This window comes from Pinus tabuliformis, chromosome 9 (assembly GCF_031772625.1).
Source record: "Pinus tabuliformis cultivar Carrire ecotype Pingquan chromosome 9, CPIR1, whole genome shotgun sequence".
NCBI classification, from domain to species: Eukaryota; Viridiplantae; Streptophyta; class Pinopsida; order Pinales; family Pinaceae; genus Pinus; species Pinus tabuliformis.
This window is the reverse complement of record NC_142307.1, coordinates 128108604-128134193: the sequence shown is the minus strand read 5'-3', so window position 1 is coordinate 128134193 and position 25590 is coordinate 128108604. Positions and strand designations below refer to the sequence as shown.

Here is a 25590-nt window from a genome sequence, read left to right as displayed (position 1 = left end):
TCCACCCCTACTGACTTACTTTCATTCAAAGTTGGGGTTTTCCAAAATGTAGGTGCATCATCCTTCGGCATCCGTGCCAGTACTCAAAATTTCCTTGATGCGTACCCCACCATCGTGTGGGTGTTGCACACAGAGCCCACTTCAAAACATCAAACCATTGCTATTCTAGTATTGTGCTTTCAAATTTTCTCAAAAATTTGTTTACCACTGACAATCCATCATATGTCGGCATCTCCCTTACCTTTGTGGTCATGTAACATAGTGATCTAACCATCATGTTGAAATTAAGCGTTGTTACTTCATGCAGCTGATTCTGCCACCACTCTACTTCTTCGTCTGAATCTGAAGTGCAGGAGCTTTCACGTTCCCACGAGATTCTGCCATCTACAGTTAGATTCACCCAATCCTGGTCTCGCGCAGTTATCTTGTAAATACAATCAAGATAATCATCACTATCATCATTGCACACTGGTTTAGTGTAGCATGCTCCTTCAGCTGGATCCAGTGGTACTACTGTGCGTAGTGAATTTTTCTCAAAGATCATTTTGTGCTTCTTCATATTTATGACTCCATTCATATTGTTGGCCCAGTCTATTCCCAGTAGCGTGGGATAGGGGTTACTGTCATTGACAATCTTTATCACTTCAAAGTCCACCTACATGCTCGCACCTTCAATATCTATTGTTACCCCTTGCAATCTTCCCATGTGCAAAATATTATGTTGGTTTGCCATTCGTAATTGAATAGGGTACCATTGTAACGCGGGTCTGCCCATGTGTTCCCAGGTTTGCTTTGGTAGTACATTTGCATCTGAACCCAGGTCTAGGATTACTTGTTCTATTTCATACTCACCAATCTACGCAGCCAACCTCATTTCCCTTCCAGTGCGCAATGCATGCTGCCCCAGCTTCTGGACCAGGTGCGGTTCTCCTGACCCTGCGCATCTCATGATAAGTTCTTGTAGTCCTTTGACTACTGGTGGGCTCCAGTATTGTAGTAATAATGCTACAACTCCTGTAGCTTCCTTCTCTAACTTTATCAACCCGGTAGTTCGTAAAAAACTTGGAAGCGACGGTGCTGCATGCACAAGTACTAGCTCTTGTCGCAGCTGTCACTTGGTCAGCTGGCACAACTCCGCTAGGGCTCAAGCCAACTTCTATGAGTTCTCAGAAGAAGCTTTTTAATCGATGAACGAAAGCTATCTCAAAGGAAATTAACCTACTATAGGAAGGAACTGAAAGCCAACAAGAATCACAAATCCTAGCAAACCCTAATTCTACCAGCTAGTCCTACTGATGCAAAAGGTGGGAATGCAAACTACTGAAAGAGATGCCATTACTTCTAGGAAGGTGAGATGCATGTGTCTAGACTACTTTGATCTAAAGAAAACATATTTCTGTATTTTTGTTCAAGTTGTTGGAATTATTATGTGTGTGCTTCTAACTGGGTCTTGACTGTGCAGGGATAGATCAAGGAGGGAAATGCTTGGAAAAAGTCAGGAAGGCTCAGAGAGGGTCTAAGGAATCCCTAACATCCTTTCAGAGAAGTTCACCAAGTCCGGATGCCAAGCAACCATGTTTATGAGCTTCTACAGGAAGTCTGCAGGGGTTCTACAGGATGTTCAAGATTTCTACAGGAAGTTCAGTAATTCCTACAGGATGTTCTGCAATCGGATTTTTGGGTGATGGATGAGTGGAAGAGGTTGTATGGATGGATAGGGAGGTAGGAGGGGAGCTTGTGATGGCCTATGGACAGAGAGATGAGATGAAGAGGGGGTGTGCAAAGCTGGTTGGTCTAGAGGAGGGTAGAGGGAATGGAAGGCCGAAAAGGTAGAATAACGTGGGTAATAGAAGAGTTAGGAGGCAAGTGGTCTAACTGGGAGATGAATAGATGGCCTAGGCACGGCTGAGAAGGATAAGGGAGTGAGGGAGTAGTACTGCACAGTGTAAATGAAACAAATCATCCATGTCTTGCACATAACCGAAATTTCATCAACCTATTCTAACTGTTTTTATAAAACCAAAGAACAGCAACGTGATTTTTAAGGAAAATCATGCATGGTACTGAAGCAAAGAATCATTCCACAAGATCTGAACGCATGGACATTGCTACAAACGAGAGCATTGCATCAAAGCTTGCATGAGCATGTAGAACAGTGTTTTTGGTGGGTGGCATGGTCTGCAATTCCAGTCCCTAAACAGAGGTGAAAGTGAGTGTGCAGTCAACCCTTTTTGGAACTCTGATTAACTCCAATCTCCTTACTCTAGTATAAACTACTAAAGCAACTCTGTTCATAAAACTAACCTACTTAACCACACCAAGAAATTTAACTCAGCAAACTGTGTTTCCAAATGCATGTAAAGGAAAAGAAATATAATGTTGAAAGAAAGGTAACAATACAAAGGAAGGAAGCCTTAGGCTCTCAGGTTGGGCCCAACCCCGAGAGCTATGGCTCCTTTAAGAACTCACAACTGAACTCAAATCTGCCTGCTTTTCATTAAAAGATAATAGTCACAAGTCAAATAACATGCCAAAAATGGCTTACAAAGAGCAAAACAGAGCTATCAGCTCCTAGTTCAGAATATGAAACAAGGTTTCAAAAGTCCCCAATCGAAGGCTATAGCCTCATCATTTATACATTACGAGGTCCAAGCTGGCCTCCTAAATTAGTGGGGTTTGGCTGACAAAACTAAGAGTAATCTGCTGCTTCCTCAAAATCCGTTTGGCTGCCTTCTAGCTCGGTGGTGGTGGCTGTTGGAGCTCGGAGTTGGGGGTGAAGATCATGAGGAAGGCCATTCAATGTTGTGGACAACCTTCCTACAAAATCTCAATCCCATCTTGGCTGTCTCCTAGCCCTCATCTGCATGGTTTTGCTCCATTAAATGTCAAAAAACCTGAAATAAGCATGTGTTAGCCACCTAGGAATAGTGACTGCCCTCATTCGTACAAATGACATAAATATACTAAAAAATGATGCATAAGTTATGAAAAATGAAGGGTTGATCAAGGGTAGTTAGGCCAAATGAGCCCAAAATGTTACCAAATTTGGGGCTCATCAACTACCTTGCTGTCATGTAGTAGATTCATGCATGTCTCCAGAAAGGTAGTCAGTATTGAAGGATCCATTCCTGGTTCTAGTTGATCCTTGCTACCTAAAGTGGAGGCCTCTGTGAAGCTCTGCTTAGCTTCCATGAATGTCTCCTTCGCGCGTTCTAAGTCAAACTCGGGTTCCTTTGTAAGAGCCTTGCAAACCCATGCACTTTCTTCTAGTTGCTTCCCCTTATCATCTCCCATGGTCATGCCGCTTCTAAGCATCATTTTTACATTCAGGTCTTCTTTGCACGGCTCAGACCTCATCATTTGTATATTCTAAGTCGAAGGGGGCTAGAATACCCCTTTTTCACGCATCCTTGTGATCAACGAAGGGCAGTATTCTGTCTCATGATCAAACTGATCACAATACAAACATGATATCCTTGTCGGGTTGGTACAATCACAAGCATAGTGCCCTGACCCTCCGCAATTGTAACAAATTAGTTATTCGTGACCCCTTCCAGGTCCCATTCCACCTCGCCCCTGGAATCTAGCACGCACCATCCCTGTATTTGGGTCGAGGGCTCGCATTTCGATCTGCAACCTGTAGGCAGGGGTCTAATCCATCATTAGTTCTTAACTTTGGCAGGTGCGTTCATCGTGGCCTACTGACCTACAAAAATTACAAAACAATTGTTGGGACGTATGCGTATACTTCTGCAGTAGATGACAATTATCCATAGTGTGTTTCCCTCCTATCTGACAGATCATGCACCACAAAGCAGGTGCCACGCTCGGCCTTGCCTATGCCTCCAATCTCAACACCATAGGCCCTCCTCCTGCCAAGTAGTTCGCGAACACTGGACAGTGATCTTTGTCATGGCCCTGGCCTTTGCATTTTATACACCATACTTCCTCGCGCACCTTCGGCCGAGGTGCCCTGTCCTATTTCAAACTCTACATTTCCAGACACAGATTCTGTAGTTGCGCATGGATTTGTTGGACTCCCAACCCAGGGTCTTGTATAGGGGTCTCATGTAATCTCATTACCATTTCCAATGCTTCGGCCTGGGTGGAAAGTTTCTGTTGTGACAGCGTTGTCCTCAAGTACGGTGTCAGAGATGCTACAAACCGTACACGATGTTGTCCATCCATCAACGTCATATTGGCTTCACAAATCGTACTCTTCAGCCTTTGATCCAGATCCCAGGGGGTCTCACCTGGGAGCATCGCGATCTCTTTAAACTCGATGATTGATTATGTTTCTGACTTTGGCCTACTAAATTCCCTATTCAACGCAACTTGGATCTCTACAATTCCTACGTTTGGGTGGTCATTAGAATGCTTGATATACCATGTTAATGTGTGATCCTACAGCGCGCTCACCATCATGGCTTTCTTAATATTGTCATCTGTGACACCTTATGCTTCCCATACTGCTCTTACCACGAACCAAAATTGGTCCAGATCTTCATTCGCCACTCCTCTGAATAACGGTAGTTTGATCATGCTCACCATACTGAACTATGGTGGTGGCGAAGGTGGGGTGGGTGGAGATGGAGGTGAGGGGGGTGAAATGGGTGGCGGTGTGGGTGGAGGTGGTAAACGCAGAACTCATTGCCTTATCAAACTAACCGCGCTCCTTGGAGAAACCTTCGTGAGCTCTTCCTCGCTCTCCTGTGAGGGTGAAATTAAGGGATTTTTTTCTAATTATTCACTACTTCCGCTTTTGTAGATCTCCCCACTCCGTCCCAAACATTAATTTATTCGCATAACTTGTTTTTCACACAATAGCATCTTAATTCAAGTGTTCAAAGATTTAATATACTTACCTCACGGTCCCTTAAGAAAACATCGTTCTGCCTCACTGTAGCTAACGATCGTGTCTACCACAAACTCAGTGATAAATCCTCCTATTATCCGATCAAGCCAATGGTCCACAGCTTGTGCGATTTTATCTTCTAACGCTTCTAGTCTACACACTAATTCCAGAGTCCACACTATTGGTTTATCGATCCTACACCTTCCCTAGCTGTCTGTTAACTTCGCGATCCACTCATATAGCTCGGAAGGAAAGGATGCAAATAAAATTCTGTGGATTTCCATATACAAGTAGCACTCCAACAACTGTTCCTTAAATACTCGCGGAGTTCTATTTTCCTGTGTCACGAACTCGTAAAGCTTATTTTCCAACCACTCTTCAATTTCTTTCTTTCTTGGGTTCTAGTGGCACAACATCAGACATCCCTTATGCAGATCTCGGTCCCAGCAACGAAACCATTTGTTGGCTTGTATGGGCCTAACCCAGGTTTAGAGGTGATTTAGCCAAACAAATCCCGGTACTACTGGCCCTTTTGAAAACAGTCCGTGGAGCGCGAACTGAGGTCTCACCCGAAGTAGTATGGGAGGGTGCTAGAACCAGGTTTCCGCACCCTGGGAATGTCTGATGAGCTTTTAGAGATCCATGATTTAATCCTGTGCACACATCGCTATGTGCACTTGCTAAGCCTTCACAGCCTGTGATGTTGCTTTTGCGCAGCCCTACCCAGGGCGCAACCCATATAATACCCAAGTTCCTCACTGTTAATCTGTTATTACCTGATTACTTAACTTGTGTGTATAAGATTAATGATTATTACAGCATATTCAGCAATCATATCAAAGCACGTGATAAAATAAACCAATATAAATGTAAAGAAGACAATGCACAACAAATACACCAAAATAGGAATCAACTTTTCTTTATTAATCTTCGATCCATATTACAGAGTTGACACCACCTTGCACACTCAACTGCGGACTCTACTAGGCCTCTGCACACTCAGTTGCAGAGCCTCTTCCTATCACTATGACCAAGTACACTTAGACTCTTCGTCTAAGATTGAACCATTCCTATTCTTCTCTCTCCCGAATCTCTATTTTTACACTTAAAGCCTCGCTCTATTTATAGATTCCCATGGTCTGCGAACCATGGGTAGGCTGACATGACTTTACATTATGTTACAATATTTAAGGGAGGACAACCCTATGACTCATCCTATACTTCATGCTCTACGCCTAAAATTCGCGGAGTCTTACAAAACCTTTGACCAAAACTTTGGCTTTGAGCCCCAAAACATGTTGTGGGGGGGATTCCATGCCCAACAAATATCAATAACTGCAACCTGTGAATCCTGAATGTATCTACCAAGGGAAGAGATGGGTGCTCACCCACTCTTACTGAATCACCTGAGGGTTTCTGTCCTAGACTATTGCTAAAGTAGAGAACCACATTCTCAAACCTCTCCACAAGAAAGAAAACTCAACTCCAAGATGTCTCCAAATTTCCTCCTCCTCTTTTATAGATCTGATGGATAGATCTCCAAGCCTCTAGAAGAATATTATTTTATTATTTTATTATTATTCTAGAAGCTCCTTTATTGACTTTGCCAAGTGACCTTTTAATTTTATTTTACTTCACTTAAGTAACATTTGGCCCAATTTCCCCAATTAATTATTTTTCCTTAAACAAATAACTAATTCAAGTCATTTTTAACTAAGGAAAATGGTAAATCTCCCATCATGCTCTCTCTGACCACTAGAAGTCACTTCTCAACATCCCATCATCTAGATCTTCTCATTCTAGTTCCAACGAGCTATTGCACTAAGGTGTTCGATCAATTAATCTCCCTGGAATGCCACCTCTAGCATAATTGATTAATTTATGCTACTAATAACCTTGTTTTATGGGAATTATTAGAATGTCACTAAACCAATAACAAGATGTGCGAAATTTCTCATGATGATCTATATGCCAAGTGAATGCCATAAAACCCCATAAAAACTCCTCAAAACTCCATCGAAACCCTTAATCACATAAACCTACTCCACTAACCTAGCCATCCCATGCCCTAGAAATCCACCCTGGTTGAACTATGAAGAATAATAAAAATGGGGAAATTACAGTCCTCCTACACCAAGATTGTTTGCCCTCAAGAAATCCAAACGTGTGGACTAATCTAGTGGCCCAACACAACTAAGACGCAATACTCGAATCCCATACAAACCACTGGTCCACGTCATGCCTCCAAGTGATTGAAACATGAATAGATCCCCCAATACCTAGATCCCATATCCATCTCTAACACAACCTGCTGCTATTAGATCCACCTGGATCTCAATGCCACTGTGGCCAATTATCACCAAAGCCCCTTGGCTCAGATTGTGCTCTATCTCTGGCTAAAGTTGTTTCTCCACGAAGCGAATACCAACTCATCAACTCTCTCCAATCCAACCCCTAACTCCATCAAATGCTAATCATGTTCTCCTGATGCCAAGACAGAATGTTGAAGATTTGTCAACCTATATCCAACTGCCAACTGGAACATGAAGTATATGTCATGTCTAAGGGTACCCGCTCCACTGTTCCCCTGACTAATAATATTGTACCATCAATAGGATATCAACTCATGATCTCTCGCCAATATGAGATATGGACTCTAGTGTACGAAATAAGTATACTATGCTAATGTTGGCCCATGATCAACTCATGTTTCTCTACCTAGTTGGTTAATAACATCCATCAAGAAAACCTTGCCTCTTTCCCTGTAATGGGTACAAGTGGCCAAACTATGCTGCAAGCCCGTTTGTGTATTCTTGGAGAGGGCTACTACATGAAATTGTTGCAACTCAGTTGGTTGTCACTACATGTGTTTGCACCTCATCAATGGGTAGACCCAAAGATGGATGCACTGCCATCTCCCTCACCTGATAGGAAAATCCACGCTCCTCCAATCCACCAATCTCCTGCCAAATTGTCCTGTCATACTCCAACATCTCATGAAGACACATGTCTACAAATACTGCCACCTTGTTGGTTGTTTGTACATCTGCCTTCTCCTCATCAATGGCTGACCCCAAGGGCAGTTGCTCATCCTCCACCACCACAGAAAAATATGAACCTCCAACTACCTCTCCCAAAAATGCTCATCATGCATACTATGCACATCCTCCTCCTCATTTGACCCATGCTCCACCATATGCTACTCATGTTGAATCACCATTGGTGACTCATCTACTCCTTGATCTCCTTCCCTCATGGTAACAATCGATTGTTCCTCATATTCCTCTACCACATATGGATGCGTATCTAGTCTACTGTCATCAACTCCACATGATTTCTCATGCTCCTCATAGGTGTCATTGTATGAACCCATGGACTCGTCCAATGAAGATTCCTCAACCTGACAGACATAAAGAATATCTCCCTACTCTACCAATTTCATCTCATCAGTGTCACTCAAGCATGAGTGGTCAGGTCCCCAAGGTCCTTTGCAGATGAAGAAAAGTCCCTTCCTCCTCAGCTCATTCTTTTTGCATGATCCAGCAAACCTAAGTATCTCCTCCCTCGTCAACTGTCTCCTGAACAACCCGATGTTCTACTCAACCAACCTTTCAGCTAGCTCATAATCGAGACTACAACTCCCAACAAATGACATCATGGCCTCTCATACATGATGAAAAGATGGATTGCATGTGTGTTATGATCATGTCAGGATGATGTTTCCTAATGCTAAAGAAGCATTGGAACATTTGCAGGATAAGATCATCACACTTGAGATTGAACATGACTTCATAAGTCTTAGTCATGGCCATAATTTTTAGAACCTAAAGCTTCTTCCCAAATGTAGGAACCTCACTTCTATCCAAATCTCGCAAGGTTTCTACCATCAACCCAAAGACTCTCCTCATAACATCATCATTGTAAGGAGCTATAGGAGCGGTCAGTATCATGATGCTACTAAGACAAGAGGCAACTGAAAGTCTAACCCCTTCACAAGATTCCTTCAAGAACTTGTGTTGTATGAGAGCAAATATCACTAGTTTTAGAGCCCAAATTAGATTATTCCCTTCTAACTGACTCACTTGGAAAATAGGGCATCTAGTTCATTAAGTTTTAAAAGAACCTTCCATGTGACCCTCATGTGCTTCAAATATATCCCAATTGCAAATAATTTGTGCCCTATTTCCTACTCCTTCTACACATCTCTTGGTTGTTCCTTCTGAAGAATAACATAAATCCCTCTTGAAAAAGGTATGTTGTTTAGTTTTGTTTTCCGGTCTATGTGGGAGTCCGTGGAGGTACTATTGTGTTGGTTCATGAAGTGTTCTAAAACTTCCATTATTCAGTGGCATATACAAGGTTATGGTGAAAATATAATAGAGTTGTATACTTTCTACAATATGAGACCTTCCTTCAACTTACAACATCTTTACCCAATGCACTCAGACTTATTCAAAGACAAAAATAAATTTGACATTTACCCTATACCAAACTTGACACATGAAGCATGTTTTGACTATCAATCATTCACAACTTAATTCACCATACAACCTAGCCAAATTGTCTCTTACAAAATATCATGATAACTTTCTTATGCATACTCTCTCACCCACAACAAATCTTAAACAGGCCTTATGAAATCTTCCAGGACTCCAGACCTTTGACCATATACAATATCAAAACCAAATCTTCATCTCAGAAATACAACTTACAAGCATGCCTCTAAATTGGTGAAAAGGTAATGACAAATGGGCAAGCTTGGAATTTAATTTTCAACACATCCATACACAATATATATGCAAAAATAAGAACCTAGAAATTTCAACCATAGTGTAACAGGTTATCACTAAAGGAACAGACCCAATATTAGTGCCAACACAATCGATGTGTTCAGCTTCATGAAGGATTTGAGACTGATATGGATTTTTTTGTGATCAACATGGCTCCTCAAATAAGCATCTACAAGAATAATACACTCGGCTTCTGCATCATAAGTTGTTACAGGAATATAAACACACCCTTCAAAAATTTGAAAAAGAATTCCACATCACTTTGTAAAACAAATAACCACCAAGAAATAGTATTTGGCCTCAATACACAGATCCATAAATCGACCCTTTTTATGAGGTAGATACAGCCCAGTCATACGCTTAGTAAAGTAATTTAATTTGGATTCTTCCTAGAGGAAAACACATCCCTGCGAATAATTCTCGACTAGACGGCTAACGTGGTGGTCATTTGACCTCAAGAAAGTGTTCTGAACATATAATTTGACCTCTATTGATGATAAATTCGGCTTTGGCAATGATCCCAAATGCAGTAACAATTTGTTGGAATCCTCAGTCTCCCACTTCTGCTACAACCATGGATACTTTATATGCTCAGCACAATATGCAGCTTGTCAACCCTTGAAATGATGTATGCAGTCAGCATAAATAAGATAATTCATCTCAAGATTAATGGAAACGCATCTCCTTCTATCAGCAAAGAAGCATGACCAGCAATGTACTGCGAATTCGATCCGGAAGAAATAAAACTCAGACTCACATAAGTAACCTGATACATCCTAGTGAAGTGATGTTCCTTCAATGTGACACTCGACCTTCCTTTAAGTGATCAGAATATAAACAAAACTCATCCTTTTGGCCAACAGTACCAAAATCCTATTCTAATCAAACACGGCCACACACATCCTTCAACTTCACATCGGTGATGGGTATGAAAAGACCAACGACCAAAAATGTCCACAACCGATGGATTAGATGATCATTGTGGAATTTTAATGCATGTATGGAGATTGACTCCGATTAAGCAAGGCATGACGCATCCTCTGGCTTTATCCCTTATCTTCTACATAGGTTAAGAGGTGTGTTCACTACAGGTCCAGCCAAATGTGTGCATGATTCCTAATATATTCAATGCTCAAATCCATAGGCTCTAACGATAAATAATTCGGGCATCTAATAATGAAACCCTTCTTTTCCCAGTCATGAAATCTGTGTGAACTAATCAATCTATCATGCAGCTCACTTTCATCCCTACCTGTGCTGCCAAAAATATTATCATCCCAATTGCTGCATGCACTAACCAAACCCCTTTTGTTGAGCGACCAATGTTACTGAAATAAAAATGACCCTCATGCACGCTGGTATAATCAGCCACCTCTCATTGATTTTGAAATGGCCACTCCATGTTGAAAATAGTGGATGGCTTTCACAAAATTAAATCAAAGAGTGGGCCCTGTTCGTAAATATTTTCCCACGCCACTTACAGTAATTTTACGGCCCCTTTTAAATATTAAAATAAAATCATAAACCTCTTCCAAGTTACTTGTGGCCACATTTTAGAACAAATGTGCCACAACTTTAAAAAATTCACTCACGACACTTCAACAACAAGATTAATACTTATGTTGGTCCCTCTAAATTTTAATTCCTTGAAATTTCTCATGCAACAAGACACCACTTTGCAAATAATTTCCCATGGTAAATCCTTATCACCTTTTTATACCAATTTTGGCCCTTTCATCTGAGTTCATGGTCATCATAAAACATTGTTGCCTCAAATTTCAAATTTCAATTGAGCCCAAAAACCCAGAAACTATAGTAACTGCAGCTAAAAACCCGCGGGCTAAGCCAAGATTATGGCTCTGATACCACTATAATGTCCCAAACGAAGAAAAATTGGAACAACCCTTCAAAAAAATTATCATTCACTTAATAGAGGATTGCCATGTAAAATATAATAGATAAAATGCATGCAATTCCATAACACAATCAACAAAAAACAATCTCATCTTTATTATAATATATAAACTAGGGTTTTACATGCTAAAATAACAAAATAGTTGAGATAGCTGAGATAAAACTAACCTCAAATAAATCTACAATAATGGCGCAGTTGGCCTCCAAACAACTAAATATCAATAACTGCAACTTGTGAATCTTGAATGGATCCACCAAGGAAGAGATGGGTGCTCACCCACTCTCACTGAATCACCCAAGGGTTTCCATCCTTGGGCTACTACTGAAGTAGAGAACCACATTCTCGAACCTCTCCACAAGAACAAAAACTCAACGCAAAGATTTCTCCAAATGTCCTCCTCCTCCTCTTTTATAGATATGATGGATAGATCTCCAAGCCTCTAGAAGCATCTTATTTTATTATTTTATTATTATTCTAGAATCTCATCCATTGACTTTACCAAGTGACCTTTTAATTTTATTTTATTTCACTTAAGTCACTTTTGGCCCAATTTCCCCAATTAATTATTTTTCCTTAATTAAATGACTAATTAAAGTCATTTTTAACTAAGGAAAATGGTAAATTTCCCACCATGCTCTCTTCAGCCACTAGAAGTAAATTCTCAACATCCCATCCGGTAGATCTTCTCGTTTTGGTTCAAATTAGCTATTATATTGAGGAGTTCGATCAATTAATCTCTTTGGAATTCCACCTCTAGCATAATTAATTAATTTATGCTAATAATAACCTTGTTTTACAAGAATTATCAGAAAATCACGAAACCAAAAACAAGATGTGTGGAACTGCTCATGATTAGGAATATGCCAAGCGAATGCCATCGGACCTGATAAAAAATCCTCAAAACTCCATCGAAACCCCTGATCACATAAACCTGCTCCACTGACCTAACTCTCCGTTGCCCTGGAAATCCACCTTGATTGTAGTATGAAGAAGAATAAAAATGGGGACATTACATATTTGGAGCAAGTTCTGTAGTATGATGCATCTATTTGTGTATACCATCCTATTAGAAAAATGTTAACTCAAAGAGAGCTGAAAGATTTCATGTATTGGATCATGTTTCAAATTTTGATTGGATGTGTTATGTCTTACACTTCTGGAAACCTAAGTGAACTCACTTCATCTTCATCTTTGACTTATGCAGAATTTTGATATTGTTGTGTATGTGATTTTTACATTCAATGATATTACATAGTTACATACATTTTTCGTTGTAGGTATTTGATGTCATTGCAACATTGTTATTTGTGCATTATGTAGTGATCTGTGTTTCTGACTATGAATAGAGATCATGGAGACATGTATTTAGAAAAATATCACCACGACAAGTATGTTTATCTAGGACCACTTAAATTTGTACCTCATGCAGTGTACAAACTTCCTGAAAACATGCCCATACCCATTCCTCAGGAGCAGGTATTAAACTTATTTAATGCTTTATCATCATATCTTTTAGCTAAACTGTAATCCTTGTGTATATTTATATTATTTAGTTTCCTAGTCTGGCAATAGAGGAGTGCATTTGGTGCATTACGATTTATGTATTTGATGAATGTTTACTATTCAGGTTTAGGATGTGAAGGTACTCTATCACATAATTGGGGCTATCACTTTTGCTAAGAAATACCATGGGTTGTTGGGCCCATATATATGGCATAGGTAAAGTTTATGTTCTTTTGACATTTGGATTTTGTTCTTACTTTTTTTAGTCTTATGATGAATACTTGTGCCTAAATGGAAGCTCATTTTCAATGGGGTACAATGTGGATCATGATGTGGAGGTAAGAAAGGGACAGGTGACATTTTAAAAGAATGTGCTTTCCACCATTTGATGATTAGGAACCTTCTTTATATTATGCAAACAATTTGTTAGATGTAGACCAGTGTTTTAAAAAATGGTTGAACCGATTCAGAATTAGTCAAGCCGACCGAGTCAGACCCTTTCCCGGGCCAACTCGGTACAAAAATAAGGCCAATGGTTGGTCTATTACCGAATTGGTCGAGTCGGTCATCGACTTAGCCAGTTTGATAATAGACCAGTCGGCTCGACCGATTCCGACATAACCCGACCGAGCCAGTCAAACCCGATCCATGGTGGAAAAGGGAGGGAAAGCGAACTCCAAATTAGGTTATTTTTTGGTTTTAGGTTTTTGCATATCCATATAACCTATCCCAAGCCTATAAAATTTACCCAAACCCCTAACATTTCCTCACAGCTATCTCATTGCATTTGTGTGAGCATTTTTAAGGAGTCTGTGAAGAGTTGTGGAGTTGGTTTTTGGAGCAGCAGTGAGGAGTCTCTTAGGCAATCATTGGAACAACAGTGAGGAGCTTCTTGGGCAGTCATTGGAGTCGTATTGAGGATTTGGTTTGTTGGAGCAGCATTGAGGAGGCTAAAGCCAAGAGGTATTTTTTTTTCACTTCTGAAATCTTCCTTTGCTTGTGTTTTTCTTTTGCAAATCTGAAAATTGAAAAGAGTAATTTTTGTAAAAGAAATGAGCATTGAAGAGTTGATTATTTTTATTTTCATTTTGAGATCTTTTTCCTTTCATTTCCAAGTCCAAATATCAAAAAACGGGTCCTAGAATGAAATATGTTGCTTGGGCATATGATGAGATGATTGATAGTCAAATGCATTACAAATTTTGTCATAGAAAATTAAGGGTGGTGGAGGGGGAATTCATAGGTTGAAATAACACTTGGTTGGTATTAAAGGTCAAATTTCTCAATGTGTAGAACCAGTAGAACAAATTGGGGATATTAGGAAGGAGTTGTTAGAAAATATTGAGAAGTTTGAGGAAGAGAAAGCTAGGAAAAGAGAAATAGAGGCTGAAATTAGGGGGAATAGGAGTGTAAAACACATGATAGTTGCCAACCCCAATTTTTATTATGAGGGCTCTTCATCTATCCCTTGCACTGATGCATCTAACCCATTTCGATGTGTTCCTCCCTCTTTCGAATATATTTAAGAAAATGTAAGGGTAAAATTAAAAATAAGGGTGACATCAAAAGTTATTTCACACGGTCCTCAAGCTAATAGAGGTCAAATGCAACCAACTTTAGATGACCATTGGAAGAAAGAATTAAGAGAAACTGTGTGTGATTACATAGCTAGATGGTGGTATGATGTTGATATCCCCTTCAATGCTTCTCATTTACCATATTATGAACCTATGTTTGATTCCATATTTACTGTTGGAAAGGGCTTCAAAGGCCCTACTATGCATGAGTTAAGGGGATTTCTTTTGCAAAAAGAGACTTTTTCCATTGATAAATATTTGAAAGATTTCAAAATCTCATGGGAAAAAACAAGATGTACCATCATGTCAGATGAACGGACTGATCAAAGGAATCGTACCATCATAAACTTTCTTATCTTTTTCCCACGAGGAACCATGTTTCTAAAATCAATTGATGCATCTGATAGGGTGAAATATGCACATTTGTTTCAGCTTTTGGATGAGGTTTCTGAAGTGGTGGGGGTGGATAATGTTGTTCAAATCATCACAGATAATGCCTCTAATTATGTTCTTTCTAGTAAAATGTTAAAGGAAAAACACAAACCATCTTTTGGACCCCATGTGTTGCACATTGCATAGACCTCATGCTTGAGGATATTGGTAAAATAGATTTGATCAAGAACATTGTAGAGATTGCCAAAATCATAACAAAATATATCTACAATCACTCATGGATTTTGAACTTGATGAGGAAACAAACAGGGGGCAAGGATATTGTTAAGCCCACCATCACTAGATTTGCAACTAATTTTTTGACATTGCAATCTTTGCTTTCCCAACACAGAAACTTGCAAAGTGTGTTTTCCAGTGATGAATGGAATGAATGTCAATAGGATCACAAACAATATGGAAGAGATGTGAGAAAGAAAGTTAATGAAGAAATATTTTGGTAAAAGGTACCAGAGATTGTCAAGGTTGTTGAGCCACTTGTTAAGGTGTTGCGGTTGGTGGATGGGGAAAGGTTGGCTATGGGCTTCATTTACGAGGCTATGGATCATGAAAAGGAGCAAATAAAGTCAGCATACAAGGATAGAGTTTCTAAGTATGTGCCCATTTGGGAAATCATTTATCAAAGATGTAACAATCAACTCCATCACCCTATACATGCAACTGGGTTTTTTCTGAACCCAAGGTATCATTATAAAGCTCTAGAGACACAAGATTTGACTGGGGAGGTTAGAGATGGATTGATTGAGTGCCTTGAGTGCATGATCCCTAAGGAGAGTGACCGGGTGGAGATACACCAACATATCACTTGTTTAAGCAGAGCCACATGTACCTTTGGCAAGAACCTAGAAAGGATTTCATGGGAAGCAGATGAGCCAGGTAAACAAACAATTTCAATTTTCAAATTCTTATTTTGTTAAATTTTTTATAATTTGAAATTTGGATATAATATTTTGAGATAACTCATTACACAACTATGTTTTTTGTAGCACAATGGTGGGAGGCATTTTCTAGCCATTGTCCTCAATTGCAAAAGTTTGCAATCCATATTTGAGTCAAACTTGGAGTGCTTTTGGGTGTGATTTCAATTGGCCTGTCTTTGAGAGGATTCAAACAAACAAGAGAAATTGTTTGGAACAAAAATGGTTAAATGGTCTAGTCTATGTCCAATACAACCTCTAGCTAAGATGCAACCAATTGCTGAACAAAATACTTGATACAAATCCCATTGTGTTGGAAGATATTGATCCAACATCAGATTGGGCAGTGGAGAGTCATCTAGTAGAGTTTGATTCTGATGAGAATATTGGTATTGATTTGGATTTACAGATGGAGGAATTAGTTGAACATAATGTTCAGTTAAATATAGATCCACTAGTACCAAGCCTGACCCCAATTCCTCCAGTCGCAGGCACTTCCTCCACTTAGCCATGACGTAAGCACATAGCTCGTCTATCTCAACATCCAGCTACTGCACCCGCTCATGCTACTACTTCTACAATTTTAGTTGGTGATCATGATGATGAGCAGGAGCCATGGGTTTCCCCATCTAACTCTGACTTAGAGTCTGAGCCAAATGATGTTTGCTTCTCTAGCAATAGCCAGTAGGGACTAGTGACTAGTGATGTTTTACGTTTGTTGTAGAGGTCATTTAGAGCCTCTTTGGTTATGTGTTTTTGTTCTGATTTCTATATATTACATGTATTGGATAGTGCACTGGGTGCCATTTTGATATGATGGATATATTCATAAGCCTAATTTGATCATATGTTATCTTATCTCTATATTATAACACTTTATGTTTGGAAACATGAATGAAAATCTTTAAAATTATGTTTTTTATAAAAATAGCAAAATATTTAATGTATTTTTTACAAAGACTGAGTCACTGAAATCAACTAGGCCAAGTCGATATAGAGTCGGATTCAAAGTCAGAGTTGACCCTCGACTGGTTCGGAGTCTAAGTCAGAGCTTTAAAACATTGATGCGGACCCTCTTGAACCTATCCAGTTGGAGTTGTATGAGGAAGAAGATTATGTTGTATACACATGGCTCTATGACCACAAGACCCTAGTGAAAAAAAAAAACTTATAAATTGGCCTAGTTATAGAAGATGAAAATTATCACTTCCCATCATGGAAACTTTGCATTGTCTCGCAGGACAACTACTTTTTGACTTGATTGATACAAACTATTTCTATCTCTTTGATATGGAGTCATTTTCACAGTGAAAGCATTGAACATGTGCATACTAGGTATTATAAAGTCTATGCCTAGAAAATTGTTGGGTCAATCTTTGGTCATCTATTTTTATTTCTCTTATCATAAATGTTATTGTTGCAATCAATTTTAGACTTTTACTTACATGTTTATTTTAACAATAGGAGGACCAAAGTTTGAGCCTTTGTACTGAGATATGGAGAAGGGTGATGTAGACTGAAATGAATTCAATGATATTAATAAGCTCATTATCTTCTCTTCACTTCGGACAGTATAGAATTGCATTTCCTCATCTCTACAACAATAGGCCTAGGAAATTTAAGCTTTGTGTATATCACAGTCCCATGGTGATGTACATAAAAACTGAAGAACCAGATTTACCAGCATTTTATTTTGATCCTCTGATTCATCCAATTTCTTTTCATAAGACTAATCACCATGAGAGGAAAACTTACTAGGAGGATGATGACGATGATTTTTTTGTTCCATAAGGTGTGGAGCCTTTGTTGCATGATACACCACTTTACACAAATACAACAATTGATGGTATTTCATTTTTGTTTGCTCCATGTCTATTCAATATGCAATCAGGTTGTGTGCAATGAGCAAAAGATACTCTTCTTGTTTCTAATTGGTACAAGGAACACTGATATGCATCTTTTCGATGCATGACTTATATTCATGTTCTTTAGTTGTGTTTTCATGTGACATGGATTTGATTCCTAGAATGTTTCATGTCATGCAGTCATCCCACATATCCAATGAAGGTTTATGTGAGCTATCAGAAGATCCTAAAATGTTATGTGTTGAATGAACTTGATCACAGGCCTCCAAAGGATCAAAAGAAGAAATACTTGTTTCATTCCCTAGAAGCTACCAATTTTTTCCAGACAACTAAGCTAGATTGGGCAGAGGTTGGCCTTCAAGTTTGCAGACAATGTTACAATATCCTGAATCTTCTTATTCACCAAAAGAACTTGAATTATCTTCATCTTGATTACAATTTCAATCTGAAGCATGTGAAGACACTCACAACGAAGGAGCGTAAGAAGTCATTTTTTGGAAATTCTTTCCATTTATGTCTTTTGTGACTAACAAAACTATTTGTCAACGCAAATATCCAATTTCGACTGGGAAATGTAGATGCTTTCCAATTGGCATATGGATTACAATATACATTTTCACATGTAGGGAAGTTGACTGGTATGTATCGTTACAAGTATTGTCTTATGTGGAAAATAAGAATGTGTAAAGATATACAAAATTTGATTTATTATTGCTTTAACATTGGGTCTATTGGGAAAGGACCTGAATGTAGATTTTGGGCTCCAATGTGGAGAGTATGGTTGTTTTTCCTACATGGTATAGTACCACTGCTAGAAAGGTGGCTTTGAAACGTACTTGCACGATAGTTTGAAGGTCATCATTCAAAGGGAGTGGCAAACACTGTGACGAAACAAAGGGTTGAAAGTCATTTTGATTTGGAGCTTAGAGTAGTTGTCATGCATGATGTTCTTGATTCAATGCTAGGTGATTTTAATTTTTTCCTTCTGTGATAACTGGCAGGAAAGGGATGTTTTTGTTGTTTGGAATGCATCAATTAGATTGAAATCACTTCGATGTTGATAGTAAAGAGGCCTGAGTTAATCTATTCTATATATGTTCAACCCTTGATGGGCATGTTATTTCTCCTCTTCCTAACTCATTTTTTAATGATTAATTTGGTTGTTTACTTTGAAGTTTCTACATCCCTATTTCTCCCTCTGTTTTGTTTTAGTGTTATGCAATTTTTAAGTCTCTTAGTGATTCTCTTATCTAATTTCTGACATACTCGGTCATATTTTAATAGAGGGCGTCAATAAGAACAAAGCTTGCACCATTTTGCAACATTTGAGTGAAGCCTGGCGCTGTTGGAAGGAAAACATCCCTTGGAAGGTACATGTTGTAATAGAGCTTTCAATTAAGCATGAAAAATTTGATTGTTTTCTTTATTTATGTTCTCTGTTATATCTCAAGTTTATAAATAAGATAATTTCTTTGGTACTCCAGGTGCCTGGCCTACCAGTGCCAATTGAGAATATGATTCTTCGTTATGTAAAATCAAAGCAGATTGGTGGACTAATGTTGCTCATTATAATCGTGAACGTATAAGGCGTGGTGCAACTATGGACAAGATAGTCTGTCGGAAAAATCTAGGAAGGTTCACACGTCTTTGGTTGAAAGCAGAGCAAGCATGCTTTTATTTCCCCTACACTATATTGAATGGACAGTTTGTAATGTCCCAAATGGGATATTTTACTAAATTTGCAAAAATCAAACTCAACCCAAATTTCACCATTAAATTATCATTCATTTAAAATAATATTTCCATGGAAAATAAAACAAACAGAGCACTGCAATCCAATGACACAATGAACAGGAAAATTCTCAACTTTTATTATAATTGATAAGTTGGCGTTACATGCATATACAACCAAAATAGCTTAGATGAATGTCGGCTCCAAGATAATCTAGTGCACTACACCGACCTCCAAAACTAAGCTGAAATTCCACTACTAATCTCTCCTGTGAATTCTAGATGAATTCACCAAGGAGAGATGGGTGCTCCCCAATCCCACTAAATCACCCGAGGGTTTTCGTCCTAGGGCTACCAAGGAAGTAGAGAATCAGGTTCCCAACTTCTCATACAAGAAGAAATATCAAATCTAATATGTCCTCCAATGGCCTCCTCATCCTCTTTTATAGATCTGATGGACCCTTCTAGAACCTTCTATTTTATTATTATTTTAATCATGGAGCACTTTCCCCTCTTTTATTTCAATTAAAATATTCTTTTTAATTTGGGAAAATGGTAAATAGGCCACCATGTCTCCTCAAGTCACTGAAACTCACATCTGACCATCACATCCTCTAGATATTCTTGTTTTGGTTCCAACGATCTATTACATTAAGGTGTTATATTAAGTATTCCTCCCAAAATCCCACCTTAAGCATAATTAATTGAGTCAAGCCCAATAATAACTATGTTTTTTCAAATTTTTTAGTATGCATCAAAACGAAAGGAAAATTGTGCGGATGATGGAATATACCAAGTGAATGCCATCGAACCTCATAGAAACTCCTCAAAACCGCTCCAAAATCCCCTTGGGCCTGCTGATGACACCAACCTGCAACTGTGACCTATCTACTCCCAACTCTGAAAGTCCATCCTAACCATGTAATAAGGAACACCAAAAAACCAAACATTACAAATCCTCCCACCCCAAGAGTGCTTGCCCTCAAGAAATCTAAACCTGTGGATCAATCTAGTGGCCCAACGGAACTTAGACCCAATGCCCGGATCCCATACGAACCACTGGGTGATGCTCTGCCTCTGTGTCAACCCACCATGAATGGACCCCTCAATGCACAAATCCCAAACCAATAACTAATTGAACTTGTCATCAACAAATCCTCCTGGATCCCAGTGCCACCCAAAACAAGTATCAAGGCTCCATGGCTCCTGCTGTGTTATAATTCTAACCATGAGTGTTGCTCCATCCACCACATACCAACTCATCACTTCTCTCCAATTCAACCCTTGGCATAGACCAAGGTCAATCTCACCATGTTGATGTTGTGCTAAAATATTGATGAGTGGCCAGCCTACATCATGCTACCAACTGAAGCATGTAATATCGCTCACCTCTAAGGGCTCCTGTAGTACAATGCTTCTGACTAAAAATGATACTCCATCAATAGGGTACCATCTCATTATCTCTCACCAATCCATTGCATGGACACATGTGTAAGGAACAAGTCTAATAGGTTGATATGGGTCCTTTCTCAACTAATGATGATCTATTTGGTCAATCAACCAAATTTGTCTAAGAAAACCTACCCCTCACTATAATAGCAAAACTGGGAAAGATGTGCTACAAGCCCTGTCTATGTACTCCTGGAGAAGGTTGTGTCCTGGAAATACTACAGCTCTATCGGCTGCCACTGCGCCTATATGCATCGCATCAATGGGTAGGCCCAAAGATGGATGCACCACCATCTCCAACAGATCCTCCCTCCTATGATCAGAAACTTTGCACTCCTGCCATCTACTAGCCTCCTGACCACAAGTGTTTGCAAATACTGCCACCCTGATAGGTGTTCGTATATTTGTATTCTCCTCATCAATCGTTGACCCCAAGGGTGGCTTCTCATCCTCCTCCATCATGGGCTCAATATGAACCTCCCACTAGCTCGCCCCAAAAGGCTCATCAGGCATACTGTGCACATTATCCTCCTCAACTGACTCATGCTCCACCATATGCTGCTCATGTTGAATCACCATTGGTGACTCATCATCCTGAATGTCTCCCATATCATCCACTAACTGCTCACCATACACACCTGAATATAAATTTGGCATGTTGTCAACAACTCTACATGTCTCATGCTCTTCAGAGGCATCCTCGAATGAACCCATGGACTCATCCAAAAAAGAATCCCCACCCTAAGATTCAAAAGGAATCTCCTCCTGCTCTACCTCTATCATCTCCTTAGTGTCACTCAAGCATGAGGGATCAGGTCCCCAAGGTTCTTTGCAGATTAAACAAGGACCCCTCCTCCTTAACTCATTCTTGCTACATGGTACACCAATCCTAAGCAACTCCTCACTAGTCAAATGTCTTTTGAACAACACAATGTTATGCTCAACCAACCTTTCAGCTAGTTCATAAGCAGCAGGTGAAATCAACTACTCCTTCCTCCAAATGGACAACAACTCAAGTTGCATTTTCTTGCAAATGGCATCACAATATCCCATAACTGCAGACAAAATGGACAACATGTTTATTTGGACCGTATCAAGATGATGTTTCTTAATGCTAAAGAAGCATCAGAACATCTGATGGATCAAGTCATCATACCCCAGATCAAACATGATTTCATATGTTCTAACAATGGCCATGATTTATAAAACCTCAAGTTTCTTCCCAAACGTAGAACCTATATTATTGTCCAAGTCCTGAAAAGTCTCTACTATCAACTTGAAAACTTTCATCATAACATCATCATTGAAAGGAGGTATAGATGTGGTTAGTGTAGACAAAATGCAATTAGAAGTCTATCTCCTTCACAAGGTTCCTCCAAGAAATTGGGCGGTATGAGAGAAAGCATAGTTGGTCTCAGTGCCCAAATGAGTTTCTTCTTTTCTAATTGGTTCACTTCTGAAAGGAGTGCATCTAGTTCATATAGTTTGAAAAGTACTTTCCATGTAACCCTCATGTGCTTCAAATATGTTCCAATTACAAATATCTTTTGCCCTATTTCCTACTCCTTTTGCACATCCTTTGGTTGTTCTCTCTAAAGAATGGCATAGACCCATTTTGAGAAGGGTATGTTTTTTGTTGTTTCTGGTTTATTAGGGGAGTTTATAAAGTTTTGATCCATGTTTTTGTTCAATTACAGAAAGTACAAAGGTGATAATGGGGCCATTGTTTTCTGAGTTTCAATTGATATCTTCATCGTCAACCATAGTTAACAAGTTTCACAAATAAATGTAACAGATTTCCTTTACTATTAGCAGGAAAGTGCACAAACCATACAATAGCTTGATAATGGAGTTATACAGTAAAACGTCGTGTGAAAAGAACCTAGTTTGTAGTACAAGATGTTCTTTAGTGTTCTGGTCAACTCCCAATGTGATCTTCAGCAGTGGGTTCCCAAGGTAGATGACGTCAATGGTACTGTGCAATAACTCACTAGTATAGCCTCCCAAATAAGCCTTAATTATGTGCACAACCAACAAGAAAGTTTCTAGATTGCTTCTCTGCTGATGTCCTCTTGGGCATTTCTATGTTGGACCAACAAACAGTGCTCTGCTACTGGTGTATTATTTTATACTTTGATTCTTCTGTTGCAATTAACGGTTCCTCTGATCTTGGTCCGACCATACTATGATCTTACTCTAGCAAATTGCAGCCCACAAAATATCAAATCTGTAACCAATTTCAATTTTTTGGCTCCTCAAGAGTTTCAGCCTCATAACCATTGACAATACACCTCGATTTGGTTTATTCACGACATTCATAAAAGATGTGGCTACCTCCAATAAAAAAAAAATTACTCCTCCACTTAATAATATTGTTGCGGGCTTCGAATTAAACCATGGCTCCTTTTAAAAATTTACATATTTCACAAAGTATATGAGTGGACCCCTTTTGATATTAGGATTTATAAAATTCAATCCTTGGTTCCACGGAAATTCGCCGGCAAAATCCCACTGCGATATGGTCTGTCGATTACAACTGAACAGAGTAACTATGAACCCAAATCCGACGTTATCAGACATCGCTCCAGGGAATCAATCGATAACAATTCGATGTGAGTTTCAAATAATTCATCTTTCGGACAGATCAATGCAACGCAGTGGCCAAATAATTCGATCTTCAGGAAATTTCACGACCTTGGCAAATCGATCGATAGTTCTGGCTTCTTCTCGGCTTCTTAAGAACTTGCACCCTGTCAAACAAATTTTGACGATGCTCTCTGCCTTTACAAAATTCTCATGATCCTATAGTTTAGTCGGCCTTGAAACAAAATTAAATCGACCCGTAGATCAAATGTGTCCATGGAATTCAGCCGCAATTTAACTTCGTGAAACTCCATGTGCTCTCGGCCTTTAAAAATTTGGTTGAATTTGAAACCCAAAAAAATTGAAATTTGACTCACTTAAAATAATATGCCACGGCCCCACCATAAGAATTCTTCCAGTTTAGCTTACCACCAAATACTTGGGTTTTCACATAAATAAAATCTCCCTTAATAATAAAGTTTAACTCAAATTTCCTTTTGCCTTCTATTTCTCTCCGTCTGTATTGTTTTCATATGATGTTGTTACTTGTTTTATTTCCGGAGGATTATCCTCCTATGTTTTCCCTATGATTACTGATCAGTAACTAATCTTACCCAATACCAATCTGGGTGGGCTCTAAAGAATAGCCAATCTGGGTGGGAAGGCCAGCCTCTCTATCTCTCTAGGAAAGCCAGTCTCTTTACCTTAAGAATAAGAGGGACAATGAGAAACATAACCCCAAGGAAGACCTTCTTATCTCAAGGGTCATTGATACTAGGAGACTAGTCGCAATAGTCGTGTACAACCATGAGCAAACGGCTTATAAAAGAAACTGGATGGCTGGATGGCTTATAGTCGTTGATACTAGTCCCCGTGCTTCTATCTCTAACGCTTGAGGAAATACAGACTCTTTCCCGTGCTTAATCTTGTTGTTGGTTGACAACCTAGGTTTTGTCGGTTTTCTTGGCAAGGTCTTGCCATTTTTGGAATATGCTCCATGTCTATGCTGCTCAAGAGCTATATGGGACATTTTCAATTGTCAAGCGAATGTACATATATGCTTTTTTATATATCTTATATAAATACAATCATGCTTTTTCGTCCTGAAAAAGTTTAACTCAAATATTCAAATTTTTCTCTTGGGCCAACAATTTGTTGGTTATTTTATCGAACCATAATAGTTGCAACTGAAAACTAAATACCCGCAAGCTGAGCTAATAGCAATGCTCTGTTACAACTGAATACCTGCAAGCTGAGCTAATAGCAATATTCTGATACAATTGTAATGTCTCAAACATGATATTTTTCTTAATTTGCAAAAATTGAACTTAACTCAAATTTCGCCATTAAATTATTATTCATTTAATAGAAGATTTCCATGTAAAATAAAACAAACAAAGCACTGCGATCCAATGGCACAATGAATAGGGAAATTCTCAGCTTTTATTATAATGGATAAGTTTGGGTTACATGCATATACAACTCAAATAGCTTAGATGAACATTGGCCTCCAAGATAATCTATTGCACTACACTGACCTCCAAACCTGATTTGAATTGTCACTACTAATCTCTCCTGTGATTATTTTATGAATTCACCAAGGGGAGATGGGTGCTCACCCAATCTCACTAAATCACCCGAGGGTTTCCATCCTAGAACTACCAAAGAAGTAGAGAACCAGGTTCCAAACCTCTCATACAATAAGAAATATCAAATCTAAGATGTCCTCTAATGGACTCCTCCTCTTCTTTTATAGATCTAATGGACCCCTCTAGAACCTCCTATTTTATTATTATTTTAATCATGGAGCATTTTTCCCTCGTTTATTTCAATTAAAATATTCTTTTTAATGCGGGGAAATGGTAAATAAGCCACCATGTCTCCCGAACTCACTGAAACTCACACCTGACCATCACATCTTGTAGATATTCTCATTCTGGTTCCAACGAGATATT

The 25590-nt window shown here is 39.1% G+C and overlaps 1 pseudogene; it reads left to right on the top strand.

The window, feature by feature from the left end:
- The first annotated feature begins 12889 nt into the window (after positions 1 to 12889).
- The window catches only part of LOC149147427 (pre-mRNA-processing-splicing factor 8A-like), a 65868-nt pseudogene continuing 53167 nt past the window's right edge, over positions 12890 to 25590 (top strand).